This window comes from Rattus norvegicus, chromosome 5, assembly GCF_036323735.1.
Source record: "Rattus norvegicus strain BN/NHsdMcwi chromosome 5, GRCr8, whole genome shotgun sequence".
In the NCBI taxonomy this organism is placed as follows: Eukaryota; Metazoa; Chordata; class Mammalia; order Rodentia; family Muridae; genus Rattus; species Rattus norvegicus.
Window position 1 is genome coordinate 159623268 of NC_086023.1, and position 15567 is coordinate 159638834.

General features: G+C 51.9%; 1 protein-coding gene across 6 annotated transcripts in view; it reads right to left on the reverse strand.

Moving 5' to 3' along the window:
- The window catches only part of Tmem51 (transmembrane protein 51), a 50054-nt gene that overhangs the window by 14403 nt on the left and 20084 nt on the right, over window positions 1–15567 (reverse strand). Inside the window, exon 1 of one of the 6 annotated variants that reach the window (XM_063288299.1) lies at window positions 1184–5574. The exons of the other annotated variants lie outside the window; for them this stretch is intronic. The gene's annotated coding sequence lies outside the window, so the exon portion shown is untranslated. Of the gene's footprint in view, window positions 1–1183; window positions 5575–15567 lie in introns of those variants that run through there. 6 annotated transcript variants of the gene reach the window in all.

Here is a 15567-nt window from a genome sequence, read left to right on the forward strand (position 1 = left end):
CTCAGAGCCACACAGTGAACGGCGCAGAAGATTGGAAGCCTATACCCATCTGTTGAAGGCCTCCCGACACCCATCACAGCTCCTTCCCAGAAGCCCTTGCCAGGTCAGGAGGTAAAATTCCTTTCTCCTTGAATTGTTTCCAGGTGTGAGTCACGGTGTCCCCACAGCTCTGGTCCTTTCTGGCTGTGGTTTAAGTAACCAGTGTTGGGTTGTTTAATTATAAACCTGGAAGCAGACTGAGGTGAGAGCCTGAAGGAGCTGGAAGAGTCCTGGCCCAGACTAGTCTGCTTGGTCACCGTGGTCAGGAACACACACGGGGACTTCCCCAAAGCCAGGGTGCTGACTGGGTTGGATTCTCTCAGGCCACTTTCCTTGGTCACCCCTCTATGTGGGTCTGTGTCCCCTGCTCCTGGTTCGTTTTGTTTGTGACAGGGTCTGAAGGAGCCCAGGTTAGCCTCAAACTCACCATGTAGCTGAAGATGACTTTGAACACCTGGTCCTTCTGCCTCCACTTTCCAAGTACTGGGAGGATGGTCATGTGCCACCGTGCCTGGCTTGGCCTCTCCTCTTTGTATTAGGACGCCAGGTGCATTGAAGGGAGAGGGACAGCCATATGCTTCTATGTCAGCTCAGTCACCATTTTAAAGGTCCTGTCACCAAACAGTTCCACTCTGAGGTCCCGGAAGACTTCAACACACCCATCCAGTCAGCTAGAATCCAGCCCTGCAGGGGCCTGCTTCTTTTGACTCAAGCCCCTCTCTCCGACCAGCCGACGATTTCCAAGACCAATTTCTCACCTCCTACCCTTCCCTCGAAGCCCTGGAGGGTACCTGCTACGCCTGCCCACTGTCACAGAGAATGAAAGCTCAGCTCTGTCTCCAAATGAGCGACTGTTTTTGCACAATAAACACCAAGACGTGGACCTACAGGGGAGACAGTACCAGGAGCCTCTCCTAGCCTGTGGAAGACCCATGCTCCAGGCTCCTGTGGCCACACCGAGGCTGCCTTATCTCCTCAGGTGTCCATTTGAACTCCTGCGCTGGAAAACAATATCAGAGGGGTACAGAGGCGGGGCCGCCTGCCTGCCCCTCCTCAGCCAGATGGACCCAGCAGGACCGAGAGGCCAGTGCAGCCCAGCCCACTTGCAAGCAGGGAAGTTGGCTAATTTTATCCCTTTTCCTACCTGAGTTGGAGGGGGCTGGAAAAGAGATGGCGGTGTTGCTCACTGCCTGGGATTCTCACTTGGAAAGGAAGCCGTTCCTGAAGTCTTTTCCCTTCCTCCATGGTAAGGAAACTGACACTCAGCTCCCAGGGCTTCCCAGAACCCAGATAGCATTACTCAGTCTCCTAGGCCGGCTGCTTCATATGACTGAGTTCTGGCCAATGAGGTCCAAGCAGCAGAGGGCTAGGGGCACCCACCCGATGAGAAGGCTATCTTTCCTCTTTCCTCCTGGTTGTAGGATGGGTGGAATGGCTGGGGCTCAGGCATGGTGGGGGTAATGAATGACTGAGCAAAAACGATAAGAAGAGGCGGGGTTCCTGATGACCACAGCGCTGTCATTTCAACCTCAGACACCTGACCCGTGGGCTCTATTTACATGAAAAGGCAAGCGGTTTTTATAAAGGTCTTGTTGGATCCTTTTTGCCTTATGAGTTGCTCAATTTATTTCCTGATACATGTGATATTATATGTTACATATACGATAATAGAGTATTGGTGTCAATTATGAGGATTTCTCTATGTCAAAGACATTAAGAGATTTACCCACTTGACTTTATTTGATCATCCTAAGAGCCATGGGGAATCGTCACCTTTTGTAGGGTCTTTCTCCAAACAGACTCTAACGGTGGCCCCATATCCCTGCCACCTGGTGCTCCCGTTGAGTTCACTTTTGATTTTATCGTGTTTCATGTTGTAAGGGTGTTTTTTCCGGCAGACATGTCTAGGCACCACCCGTGTGCCTGGGGCCCGAGGAGGCAAGAAGAGGGCGTTGGGTGTTTTAGAATCGGAGTTACAGGCAGCTGTAAACCAAGATGGCGTGGAATGAAACCCTGGCCTTCTGCAAGAGGAACAAATGCTCTTAAGCACTGAGCCATCTCTCCAGTCCCTGGTGCTCTTGGTTTGGCTCTTGAGTGTAGGCAGGCCACACAGCTTGCTTCTGGTCAGTTAAGATATGGCCGAGGGGATAAGATAAAGGAGGCTGTGTGGGTGGTGGTACGACCAAAGGCACAGTCTGCTGCTCCATGCCTCTGCTTGGATGAAACAGGTGGGCCATTTGGGGAAGAAATTCGCTTAGCAAGGGATGGGAGGAAGAAACCCAAAGACCACAGGCTTCATCCCACACCCACGACTGAGGGTAGGGGTGGGGTCAATTCTAACACCCCAGTGAACCAGGAAGTGGGTCTCTACCCAAGCTGCACTGTCAGATGAGCAGACAACCTTGGTCTCCAGGACTCTAGCCAGAGAACAGCAGAGGACAGACCGGGCCGTGCATTCCTGGACTTAAATTCCTCAGACTAAGATAAAATATTAAATGTTAGCTAATGAGCCCGAGGCATTTGCTCACCTACGGAAGTGCTGAGGTGCCCAATGGATGGTGCAATGACTGTCCGTGGGCTGTGGAAGGGCTGGGGAGGCCAGCAAAGCAGAGTGAGGTAGGCCGAAGGGATCGATCATGTGGTAACTGAGACTGGAGGTGACTGGGGACAGAAGCCGGAGGAGAAGGCATGTGGTTTACAGCCCTGCAGTGGTGGCCTCAGGGAAGTGAACATCGGGTACAGAGGACCAAGGCAGTTACTGCCACCAACACAGGACAATACTTGTTTTATGGCTTATCACCAGGTAGGTGCTCTCTGTGTCTCTTAAAGCTTTGGCTTCCTCATCTTTAAATTGAGAATAACGATGCTTCCCAGGGCTGGAGAGATGGCTCAGCAGTTAAGATGTGCACCACTCTACCAGAAGACCTCGTTGGGTTTCCAGCACCCACATTAGGAAACTCACAAACACCTGTATGTCTCCACCTCCAGGAGACAATGCCCACTTCTGGCCTCTGAGAGTGTTGCACACATATCCAGACAGACAGACAGACAGACAGACACACACACACACACATATACACACACGCACACAGACATACAGACACAGACAACCCCCCTCACATATACGTGCACACACATAGAGAAGAGACAGACAGATACATGCACACACAGAGAAACAGAGAGATAGACAGACACACACATAGAGACAGAGACACACAGACATACAGACACAGACAACCACGGACACACACATACATGTCCACACACATAGAGACAGACAGACAGACACACAAACACACACCCACAGACACACACATACATGTCCACACACATAGAGACACACAGACATACAGGCACAGACATCGCCTACACACACATATACACGCATACACATAGAGACAAAGACAAGACAGATACACACACACACACACACACAGAGACAGAGACAGACAGACAAACACACATACAGAGACAGAGACACAGACAGACAGACAGACAGACAGACACACACACATACACACATACACACACACACACACACACACACACACACACACACACTAATAAAATAAAGTCTTCCAGAAGCAAGGAGGCAGGCAGCCCTCTAGAGCCTCCCTTCCAAATCTGGGGATCGAATCAACCAGAAACAAAGAGTGTTGCAGGGACTGGAGAGAGGAATGTCCAAGCAGGGCCTGGTGACGTAGGCCTCAAATCAGAGGTACTGGGTGAAGCTGAGGCAGGCAAGTTCAAAGACAGCCCTCGTCTACAGAGTGAGTTCAAAGTCAGCCTGAGCAACTTAGTGCAACCTGTCCCAAAATGAAAAGGTAAGAAGAGGGCTGAGGATGTAGCTCAGTGGTGGAGTGCTTGCCTAGTACGCACAAGCTTCCAAGTTCAGTCCCCAGGGCTGCACAGAGTTGGAGGTGGGGTGGTACTGCAACTGTGCACTGGGATTTTCCTTGTTCTCATTCCTTGAGCAAGGTTCAGTCACTATTTACACAGCCTTTACAGTGGGTCAGTCATTACAAGCCACCCCGAAGGCACATAATGTACCCAGGAAGACATTTCAGGCTCAGTGCAAACAAAACAGGAGGGGTGAGAGCATCCTTGGTTTTATCTGGTACCAGTCTCCAGTGTATACTATGGATGGTCATATACAGAAAGTGTGTCCTCTGACCTCCCTTCCAAATCTCACCATGACTACCACGGTGGCCTTGGCCAATGGCTATGGGCGTAAACCTTCCCATCATAGCCAGCCTGAGCTGACACAAGGTCCCTGTGCGCAGGGTAGGCAGAAGCATGCATGGCGGTGCTCGGAGAATTGTATCCCTGCTACTCAATCCCTGCTAAACTCAAGGGTGCAGAGTCCTGCTCATCCTTCCTTGGTCACTGCATTTCAAGGCTCCGAGGTTCCCTCCAGAATGAATAGGCAGCTTCTCTTAGGAGGAGAAGTGCATCAGGAGTGTCCTGCGTCTCTCCTACAAGGCACACCTTCGAGAAGGTCTTGAGAACAGAGATGAGGCTTAACACAGGGCTAACCTCCAGCTGGGGGCCAGAAGAAGGAGGGTACTGTGGTGACACCCAGCGGGGTCTCCAGGAGAGATGTTCTGCACCAGGGACAGTCATGGCTGTCCTCACAGTGAAAACAGGACAATCGTAGAATTCCCCCACCTCCCTGCCACTGAGAAGGTCTGATGTGCCCTGTGGCTTGCCAGGATAGACAGCCAGTAACGTAGTGGCTTAAAGCAAAGCTAACTGATTTTTCCCAAAAGCCAGAATCCATACACTCGAGGCAGGACTGACGTTCCATGGAAACCCAGTGTCTAGCCTTTCACGGCTTCCCAATGTCACCAGAATCCCTCGGCTTTAGCTCTATCTTGCAGACCGGCTCCTCCCTCTTGCTGAAGCCAACTAGATGAGCCAAGGGTACCTTTTCTCTTCAGATCTATGACGCAGTCACATGCACAAGGGCCCTGTCACCAGGCAGGCATGGCTAGCCATGGCCTGAAAGCTTCATTCTCCCCTTTTTAAGACTTTTTAAAACAGATAACTCAACTGCACGGGTCTCAAGAGTGAACTTTGAACATGAATGGCTGTGTCACCAGCCTGAAGGTTTATAGAGATAAGGCTCTGGGAAGATGGTGTAGCCATCTGGGGAGAGAAAGGGGTGTTATTCAGACAGCCCAAATGGCCATAGGTACTCCATGACTGACTGTCTTCCAGCGAAGTATCATGAGGCTGATTTCTATTGTTCTTGGGGCTCCTGGCGTGCCACACATGGTGAGCTTTGGATTACAAATAAAGAGTCATACATTTTACTGGGGAGGGGGCTTTTGTTCCTACAGGGAGCATCTTCAACGTCTTCGGAATGGTTAGCATGCCCTGATGCTATCACCAGCCTTGGGCGATCACCCTCATCCTCAGGATTAAATGAAGACACTGTGGTCATTACCCCTACACCACTGGGGTGGGGAGTGGACTCTGAGACCCCCCCCCAAGAGCTATCTCACTCTGCCCAAAGAAGTCTGTTAATAAGTAACAGAGCTTGGCTGAAAACCAGAGAGTCAGAGTCCAGAATCCACTCTCCACCCGCCGCCCCACCCCTCACGTGACCCCCGCCCATGCCCTGCAGGTTTGTCTTCTTTCCCCTGCAAACCTTCTATCCACAGCTTCCATGAAAAATGAACTGCACTGGCCAATGTCAGAAGCAGGCGTTTGCCAATGACGGAGGCAGAGAGGGATAAAGGCTTGATACAGAACACGCAATGATGAGATCAAATGCCAGAGCCTTAGATCGGCTATCCCGAGCCCAAGGGTCCAAACTGAGGGCTGACTAGGGCCTCTTTACCACCAGGCTCATGATCTCTCAACTTGGGGCTCATGCCCACTCACGAGGCTGCCTGAAGCCTGTCTCGTGTCTCAGGACTCTGCCCTCAACCGAGCTACATCAGCAGAGGGCGAGGGGTTGAGATTAACCACAGGCTCAGGGCTCTTGCCCTCTCTGGGCTTTTGTGCAGTCTTTGGTCCTCTGTCCCCATTCCTTTGGGTTAGGAACACGAAGATCTCCTACTCTTCACGGTGTTTAGATCCTAAACCTCATCCACAGGAACAGAGCCCCCAACCTTCTGACAAAATGGAAATCCTGGAACTGCTCCCAGGATCCAGAGGGGGAAAAGACCCTTCCAGGCTGAATGCCCTCAGGTAGCCACAGTGATACAAACTCCAGCTGCAGTTCCCTGACTGCCCTCATACACTGGGCAGGGGTGGTGCTGCCTGGTGAGGTAAGTCCTGGGGGTCATGAAGCAAAGGGGCTGCCATCTGCCTGCTGGCTCCCTCTGTCACCCACTCGGCAGACACCAGCTCAGGGATCCAGGTGCTGGGGACCCAGCGATGAGCATCTCAGAGAAACAGCCCAGAGCCCAGCATCACACAGGTCTGGGGCATCTTTAGGAAACGTCAAAGAGGAAAAATAGCAGACAGGAAAACAGATATTCTAACTAACGACAGTTGGTTATAAAATAGGCCACTTAGGGACACTTCGACTATGTCCCTGAAGGCTGGAGAACAGCCGCACCAGACTGGGAGAGCAGGTTGACCAGGGTTATCCCCTGAGTACTCAGATGATCCCATGAGCATCTGGTATCCCTGTCTACTTCAGGTTCTAAGACTGGGTGTGGCCAGCCTTGTCAATCAGTCCCGAGGGTGTGGTCTCTGCCCTGTCAGAACCCGAAAGACCCACCTGATTCTCTGTTCTGGAAGTTTTTTGGGTTCTCGGGAAGACAGAAAGGGGTCTGGAGCTGCTGGGGACCAGCACGCCATCCCAAGAGGAGAGACTGCCACTCTTTTAGGGGTGCTCTGTGGACACAATGACAGCTGAGACAGGGTAAGGGTGAGTCAGAGAGGACCTGGACCCAGGAATGCCCCAGAGACCTGAAGCTGCTTCTACTAGGTGACCCAAATAAGGACAAGAGAGCGAATCCAAACGAACACAGCCCAGCTGCTCAGAGCTGGGCTCTCTGGCAGCTGAAACCACTGTCCCCACAATGTCCTTTCTGCTTGCACGAGTGACTGTTAATTAGGGTCACCGTGGTGGTGACTAAGGAAGGACACCACTCAGGGCTGGATGCAGGCATGTACTCCAGTCCCTGTCCTATCACACAGTCACCCTGGAGGCACTGCTGTAGATCACCCAGATGTGAGGCCTGGAGGCTGTCAGCTGGAGATGGAGGAAGTAGGCTTGTCCATCAAACAGCATTGCCAAGGCTACCAATTCAGCCAGTGGCAGAGACTCACATAGGAGAAGAGAAAGCGGATGAGCTCAGGCTGTGGGTGCAGCTCAATTGGTAGCACGTTTACCTAGCATATGGAGCCCTGGGTTCAGTCCCCAGAACCACGTCAACTCAGCCTGGCAGTGCCTGCCTGTAATCTAAGCAGGAAGTGGAAAGTAGAAAGATCAGGAGGTTGTCCTTGAACTCAGCCAGTTTGGGGCCAGCCTAAGCTACATGAGACTGTCTCTAAAAATGAATGAATGGGGGGTTGGGGATTTAGCTCAGTGGTAGAGCGCTTGCCTAGGAAGCACAAGGCCCTGGGTTCGGTCCCCAGCTCCGAAAAAAAAAGAACCAAAAAAAAAAAAATGAATGAATGGGTGCGTGGATAGATAGATAGATAGATAGATAGATAGATAGATAGATAGATAGATAATTTGATGGGCGCTGGAGAGATGGCTCAGTGGTTAGAGCACTGACTGCTCTTCCAGAGGTCCTGAGTTCAAATCCCAGCAATCACATGGTGGCTCACAGTCATCTGTAATGGGATCTGATGCCCTCTTCTGTGTGTCTGAAGATGGTGTGCTTATATACATAAAAGAAAAATAAAAAGATAATTTGAGTGGACGTGGGGGTATGGTATGGAGGGGAGCTGGTGGGTGGGAAACGGGCCATCCTGGGCTACGGGAAGCAGCCTGCCTTTCCAGAAGTATGCGCCTTGGGAGCGTGAGGAAGTACTCTATGCTTGCAGCACATCATGCTGGCTCCCACGGACCTGTCACTCGGATGTCACCCCTGGGTCTAGAGAGACGACTCAGCAACTAAGCACACTCACTGCTCCTTCAGAGATTGCAGGTTCGTCTCCCAACACCCACGCTGGGCAGCTCACGACTATAGTAACTCCAGCCCCAAGAGTCCTCGCGCGCGCGCGCGCGCACACACACACAAACACAAACACACACACTCACTCACACACACACATACACTCACACACAATGAGAGGGACAGACACATAAAAATAAGACTTTAAATGTTACCCCCTTAACTGTCAAGCCAAACATCTGTTGTTGCTGTTGTTGTTGTTGTTATTATTATTATTATTATTATCTTCAATGCTGGAGATGAAACTTAGGGCCCTGTGCATCCTTGACCAGGACTCTCTTCCACTGAGGCTCACCTCTAGCCCTCATGCTATGTAATTCTTTAAGATTTTCTAATCGACTTGCACTTAATCGTGAGCAGGTGATGCCTGTGTGCACAGAGGTGAGTGTGCAGTGTGTGTGTGTGACCACGCGTGCATGTGTGAATGTGTATGTCAGGGAGTATGTGTGTCAGTGAGTGTGTGTGTGTGTGTCAGAGTGTGTCTGTGTGTGTGTGAGAGCACATGTGCATGTGTGAGTGTGTGTGTGTCAGTGAGTATGTGTCAGAGTGTGTCAGTGTGTGTGCGTGTGTGAGCACACGTGCATGTGTGAGTGTGTGTGAGCATGTGTGCATGTATAAGTGTGTGTGTCAGTGAGTGTGTGTGTCAGAGTGTGTCAGTGTGTGAGCACGTGTGCATGTGAGTATGTGTGTGTCAGAGTGTGTCAGTGTGTGAGAGCACATGTGCATGTATGAGTGTGTGTGTCAGTGAGTGTGTGTCAGAGTGTGTCAGTGTGTGTGAGCACACATGCATGTGTGAGTGTGTGTGTCAGAGTGTGTCAGTGTGTGAGAGCACATGTGCATGTATGAGTGTGTGTGTCAGTGAGTGTGTGTGTGTCAGAGTGTGTCAGTGTGTGTGTGAGCACACATGCATGTGTGAGTGTGAGTGTCTGTGTGTGTGTGTGTGTGTGTGTGTGTGTGTGTGTGTGTGTGTGTGTGTAGGTCCAAGGACAACCTGCAGGAATCCGTTTTCTCATTCTACCATGTAGGTCTCTGGTTTTGAACTCAGGATGTCTGGCTTGGCGGGAAGCGAGTTCATCCTGGCCCTTACTGCTTCCACCCTCCCAGGGAGGTGTGAGGCGAGCGCGGAGTGCAGTAGCCACTTGGAAAGCACGAGGCAGATGGCATCACCATGAAGGCCAGGCACGGCTGTTGCTACTGTGCTGGGTGGTGGCCAGTGATCTCCCCAGAATCGCCCTCAGTGTCTTCGTGACTGAACTCAGACAAGAACTGGGTTTAAGAATCTCTATTTCAAGGGGCTGGGGATTTAGCTCAGTGGTAGAGCGCTTACCTAGGAAGCGCAAGGCCCTGGGTTCGGTCCCCAGCTCTGAAAAAAAAAAGAACAAAAAAAAAAAAAAAAGAATCTCTATTTCACAGATGACTTAATGGAGGTGTGGCCAGGGCTCGGAGCCTGTGAGGAGCACAGGAGGGGTAGGTAGGGTGTGCTGTTCTTGTCCCACACTGTTCTGTCCCACACTGCATTGCACAGCGAATTCACACAGCACATTACACAGCCGAGGGGCGCTCAACAAAAGGAGCTCATGTAAGAGCTTCTACAAATGGAGACTTTTTATTTATTGTGTGTGTGTGAACACATGTGCGCCCGCACGTGCAATGGGTATTGTGACCTTTTTCATACAGGAGGAGCCCACGCTCAGAGAGGTTAAGCAGCTGCACAAAAGGTGCCCAGCTACTTATGGAGATAGGCGATGGGGTGCGGGGCTGAGAGTTCCTAAGAGCCCCCCTTTAGGCAGCTCTCTTGAGTTGAATCTTTCGCACCAAATAACCATCACCACATTTGTAACCCTGGCTCCTCCACACCCAGACTCTGCCATTCCTGTCATTATCATTTGACCTGCAGCCAGGCAGACAGGGCCCAGAGAGGGCCTGTCTAGTCCTGCCTGATATCTTGTGCCTGGAGAATATCTTGGCTGTGCGGCGGTCCCACCCTCTGCCCGCCTGGCGCGCAGGCCCTGTGATGTGGGGCACACAGCCAGAGCCGCCGAGTAACTGAGGGTGCTTTGTCTGAGGCTTAGAGCAGGGCTCTCTGAAGACCAGGAGACAGCCCTGGGGTCGACACTGACCTAATTAGACTTAGGCTTAAAAATAGACTCAGCGAGTCTATCAGACGATAGCCTCAGACCCTCTGCTCTGTGACTTGGCCTAGAGCCGGGTGTTGCCTGCACAGGGTGGGTGGTGGTGAGCATAGGGCTGTCTGTGGTGTGTGTTGGAGGTTGGAGAACCTGCCCCAGACCTGCTGACTGTGAGTTCCGGGACTGAGGGAAAGGCTCTGCTTATCCCGTTTGCTTAAGATACAATTTGTACAAAGTGCGATGCACCTTGCAGTGGCTGAGGGTTGTAAACTTGACTGGGGTCTTCCTTGGTGTTTTTGTTTGGTTATTTGTTTCTGCAGTGCTACGGATGGAGCTGGGGTAGGCCATGGCTCTATTACAGAGCCACATTCCCCGTCCCTACACACACGCACGAACAAATGCGTGCACGCTTGAATGTGCACTCCACAAAGATCCCTCTGGAGCTGAAGTGACAGGCAGCTGCTGGGAACCACACACTCCAAGAGCAGTCAGCAGTCATAACCACTGAGCTATCCCTCTTGTCTCCTGTGTTCTGGGGTAACAGATATGGGCTTCACAGTTTAGATGAGTTCTTTTTTCCTTTTTCTTTTTTCTTTTTTTCGGAGCTGGGGACTGAACCCAGGGCCTTGCGCTTGCTAGGCAAGCGGTCTACCATTGAGCTAAATCTCCAACCCTCACTGAGCTAAATCCCCAACCCTAGATGAGTTTTAAGGTTCTCTTTTCTTTTTTCCTTTTAATAAAGGAGGTCTCGTGTAGCCCGGGCCCCTGAACTTCTGATCCTCCTGCTTCTACTTCCCGAGTGCTGGGATCACAGGCGTGCGTCCACACACCTGTTCTGTGGGGTGCAGGGCATGGAAGTCGGGGTTGCGTGCACACTAGGCAAGCCTTCGGAGAGCCGAGCTATAAGCACAGCCCTTGGATGAATTTTGAGAACACCTATATATCTATGTGCGTGCATGCGTGCGTGCGTGTGTATGAGAGAGTGATAGACAAACAATTCTCTCACCCTCAAGAGCCCCTTCGTGCCTCTTCCAGATGCACAAGAAGTCACCATAAACAGGATGAGACAGCACATGTTCCTATGGGGACCCTCTTTTCCTGCCCATGGGGTGTCATGCCGCTTGGTCCCAAAGAGCTGTGGCCCATCCTATGGCTGTCCCATGGCCCGCGTACCTCCTTACAGCTGTTGGCGCTGGCTGCTTCTCCCTGCACCTCCTTACAGTGCTGGTTGCTTCTCCCCAGGCAGCTGCTTTACAGTGAGCATGGCGCTGGCAGGCCTGCACAGAAGGTATTTGTGTTTTTCTTGACAAACACCCAGGACAGGCTTTACTGGGACATAAAGAAAAGCAGGTCTTTAAGGGTCTTTCCAGGAGCTGCAGCAGTCCCCATGAGCTGGGACCCGCCAGTCTGCTGTCTGTACAATCTTGGTCCAGATGAGATAACCTCAGAGGGTCTGGGTCATAGCAGTATCAGTTCTGCTGCCGAATGGTCCCGGGTCACGTCACGCTACTGCTCTCTCTGGCTGTGAAAGCCGAGCCGACCTGGGTGGTTTGTTCTGACTAATGGTGAGCTGTTCACACTAGGGCTAGAAGCCATCGAGATGATGGAGACAGGAACATTCCAGAGGCCAGGGCTCCCCAGGGTTTAGGCCTTTCTCTCTGACAGTCCAGACGCCAAGTACGCTGTTAAAGTGGATGGTTCTCGTTCCTCCTCTACACCCAGCAGTGAGTGGCCTCCAGGGGATCAAGGCTAGCGGCAGAGACACTAGAGCTTAGAGCCAATGCTGACAGGAATCCGGGCGTGTCCTCTGGCCGCTCTTCATTGTTAGCCTGAAGTCAGGGTTCAGAGTCACCTGGGAGACTCATCCTCGAGAGTGTCTATCAGGGAGATTTCAGAGCGATTCAATTGAGAGGGGAAGACTCACCCTGAATGTCCTAGGGTCCAGGACTAAATAAAAGGGCGAAAGCAAGCTGAGTGCCAGCATTTACCCCTCTCTCTGTCTCCTGACTACAGATACAAGGAGACCAGACACCTGGCAGCAACGATCGACTTTGTCCCCTCCAACCGTGAGCCAGAATAACTCTTCCTTCCTTAAGTGGCTCCTGTCAGGCATTTTGTCACAGCAATGTGAGAGGTAACATCGTATTACCTCGCTGACCCTCAGTTTGCTTGTCCATAGAATGGGTACATTTCTGATGCTAGCTCATAGCACCGGGTGGACAGGATAGGTATAGAAGGAGGCTTTAGTAGCTAAGGCAGCAGATGGGGGTGAGGGAACAGAGGCAGCAGAGGCAGCAGAGGGAGCAGAGGGAGCAGTAATTCGAGCCTCTGCTATTATCTGAGGATGTCTTTATGAGAGGCAGGGAAATTGGGCAGCATGCCAGCCTCCTGATGCTCACCAAGCCTTGGAACGTGGCCCCCACCAGTGTGGGTTCATGAGGAGACTCGTGAGTTGGCTGAGTGTGGACTGTAGGCACAGATGGTGCAGGAGGGACCAGAAGGAAGTTAGGACCAAGCCAGAGAAATCCAGGGTCAAATAAAAGGGACCGGTGTATTTTCACTCTTGCCTTTTGTCTCTGTTTTGCAATGCCCTTTCCAGCAGCTGCCTAACTAGCGGGACTTCAGCCTGGTCACGGGGGACTCAGGCCACAAGACAACACAGGGTCTGATGGTTACCTCAGCAGGGCCCCAACACCCTTTTGTGAGGGAGGTGTTCCAAGCCAGTCAAAGAGCTCAGCTTCTGCACATAAAAGGAGACCCTGGGAGCATCTCTCTGTCTCTCTGTCTCTCTCTCTGTCTCTCTCTCTGTCTCTCTCTCTCTCTCTCTGTCTCTCTCTCTCTCTCTGTCTCTCCCCCTCCCCCACCCCTCCCCTTCCCCTTCCCCTCCCCCTCCCCCTCCCCCTCTCCCTTTTGGTCTCCACCTCTCTCCTGCATCTTCTCTCAAGTCTCAGCTTTCACCCTTCTCCCCTGAACAGCTCTGAAGGGGCTGTGCATTTAGGGCTTCACCACCATGATGGCTCCGCCCAAGAGCCAGGGCGGCTCAGCTCCCAGACCTGAGGAGGTCTGCATTCATTACTTCTCCAGCTGCTGGGATAAATACTTCACAAAAGCATCTTAAGGAGCCCAATGGTTTATCTCACAGCATAGTTCAAGAGTCTACTGTGAGGGGAAGGAATGGCAGGAAGAGCGTGAACCAGCATGGCACCCACGGTCAGGAAGCGGAGAGGGACGGATGCTTGGGCCTCAGCTCACTTCCTCTTTTTAGTCAGCCCAGGGAGTGGACCCACAATGAGGGTGGTTCTTCTGGCCTCAATAACCCAGTCTAGAAAGCCCCTCAGACATCTACGAGTGATCCTACATCCTGACAAACGCACAGTATTGACCGTCGTAAGGGTGCCTATGAAAACAGATGGTGCCCACGGCAGTGCCAGGGCCCCTGGATGCCAGGACTGCACTGTGTATGGAGACAGCAGACAGAGGCTCTGCAGGGAAGTTGCCCTGTGATGTCCAGGTGTCTTGTCACAGGGGATGGTTGGACAGCAGCAGCCTTCCCTTTAGGCGTGAGATGGCTCCCCTGTCTCCTGCCCTCTGGCCCAAGGTCACCTTCACAAACGGGTCACCAGACACTAGTGTGGGAGTGACTGTTCAGTGTTCAGGGGCTACATATTTTTTTTTGGTATAGAGCTTTATTTTTAATTTTTAAATTGTAAGTAAATGTGTGTGTGTGTGTGTGTGTCCACACGTGCGTGTGCGAGCGTGGCTCCTGGAGGAGTTACGTCAGGTCATCAGACTGAGGCAAGGTCCTTAACCCACTAAAAGTGATCTCGTTTCATCAACCACTGGAAATGCCAGCAAAGACACTCATCCTGAAAAACCTGCTCCGTCCAAGTTCCAACAATGGCTGCCACTGGCTGGCAGGGGTAGTGAAGATCCCTGCACTTAAGTCAGAGCCCTAATCAGGTGCGCATGGGCTGCTAACCCGCTCCTGACCCCCCTTAGCCATGCAGGTCTTGCACATGGTCCCTCCTCAGAGTTGCGGGGCATGGTGGAACCGTCACCCCGTGGTGGAAGTAAACAGCCCAACAAACCTGGACATATAGTGGCTGTACAGAATGGGGGCAGCCATGTTTGGAGTTTGTGTTGTTAAAACTCATGCCAGAGGTGGTTCACACATGCCAGCACTTCGGAGGTGGAAGCAGGGGGATCAGTAGCTCAAGGCCAGCTTTGACTACTATTTAATTTGGAGACAAACTGGGCTACATGAGACACAGACACCACCAACAACAACAACAACCTCAAAAAGCACACCTGGGTGCGCACCACACAACCATATACTTCATGATCAGACAAAATGATTTTGTCCCATAAAGGACTGAGTATGGAGATACAGTTGTCCCTAGGTCTTGGGTGTCCTAAGAACTCTGGAGTCCCTTGTGTCACTGCACGATGCTGAGTAGGGAATACCAAACACAAAGGCAGGGCTGAATGGAATGATCAGGATGCTGGTGCCTTCTACCTGAGTCCCTGAGTTCCAGATGAGAAAGCCGGGACCTGAGGGGAACATGTGTCTCAACAGAGCAAAAACCTGAGACTCAAGGCTGAGGCTACAGTGACAGAAGAGGCTGTGGGCCTTCGGGCCAGCAGGGTCAGTGTTCCCATTTGAGTGTGAACTAGGCCCAGCTAAGTGGGACCAGTGAGAACTCCTCTCTGTTCAAGATCATGACCAGCTAGGGTGTGAAACCCAGGCATGTATGGTACCAGCTCTAGTGTGCCTTAGGGTACCCCTCGCCAGGTGTAACCAACCAACCAACCAACCAGCCAGCCAAACAACTAACCAACCAACTAACCAACCAACCTACTAACCAACCAACCAACCAACCAACTAACCAACCAACCAACCTACTAACCAACCAATCAACCAGTCAACCAACCAACCAACCAACTAACCAACCAGCCAGCTAGCCAACCAACCAACCAACCAACCAACCAACCAACCAACCAACTAACCAACTAACCATTCAACCAACCAACCAAGTAAAACAGCTCCTCTCCCATCCGGTACAGAGCCAAACGTTTACCAGAAGCACTGATGAGAACTAGAGAAGCCACTCCATACCTATCCCCATGAGGCACAACTCAGGCCTCTGCCCTCTCATGAAGCAATCACCTTTGGCAAACAGTGCTTCCCATCGTCTGTGACAAAAGCTAGTGACCGCCATGTGCCTCCCATAGTCGCCCCTTCTCCCCGCCTGCTC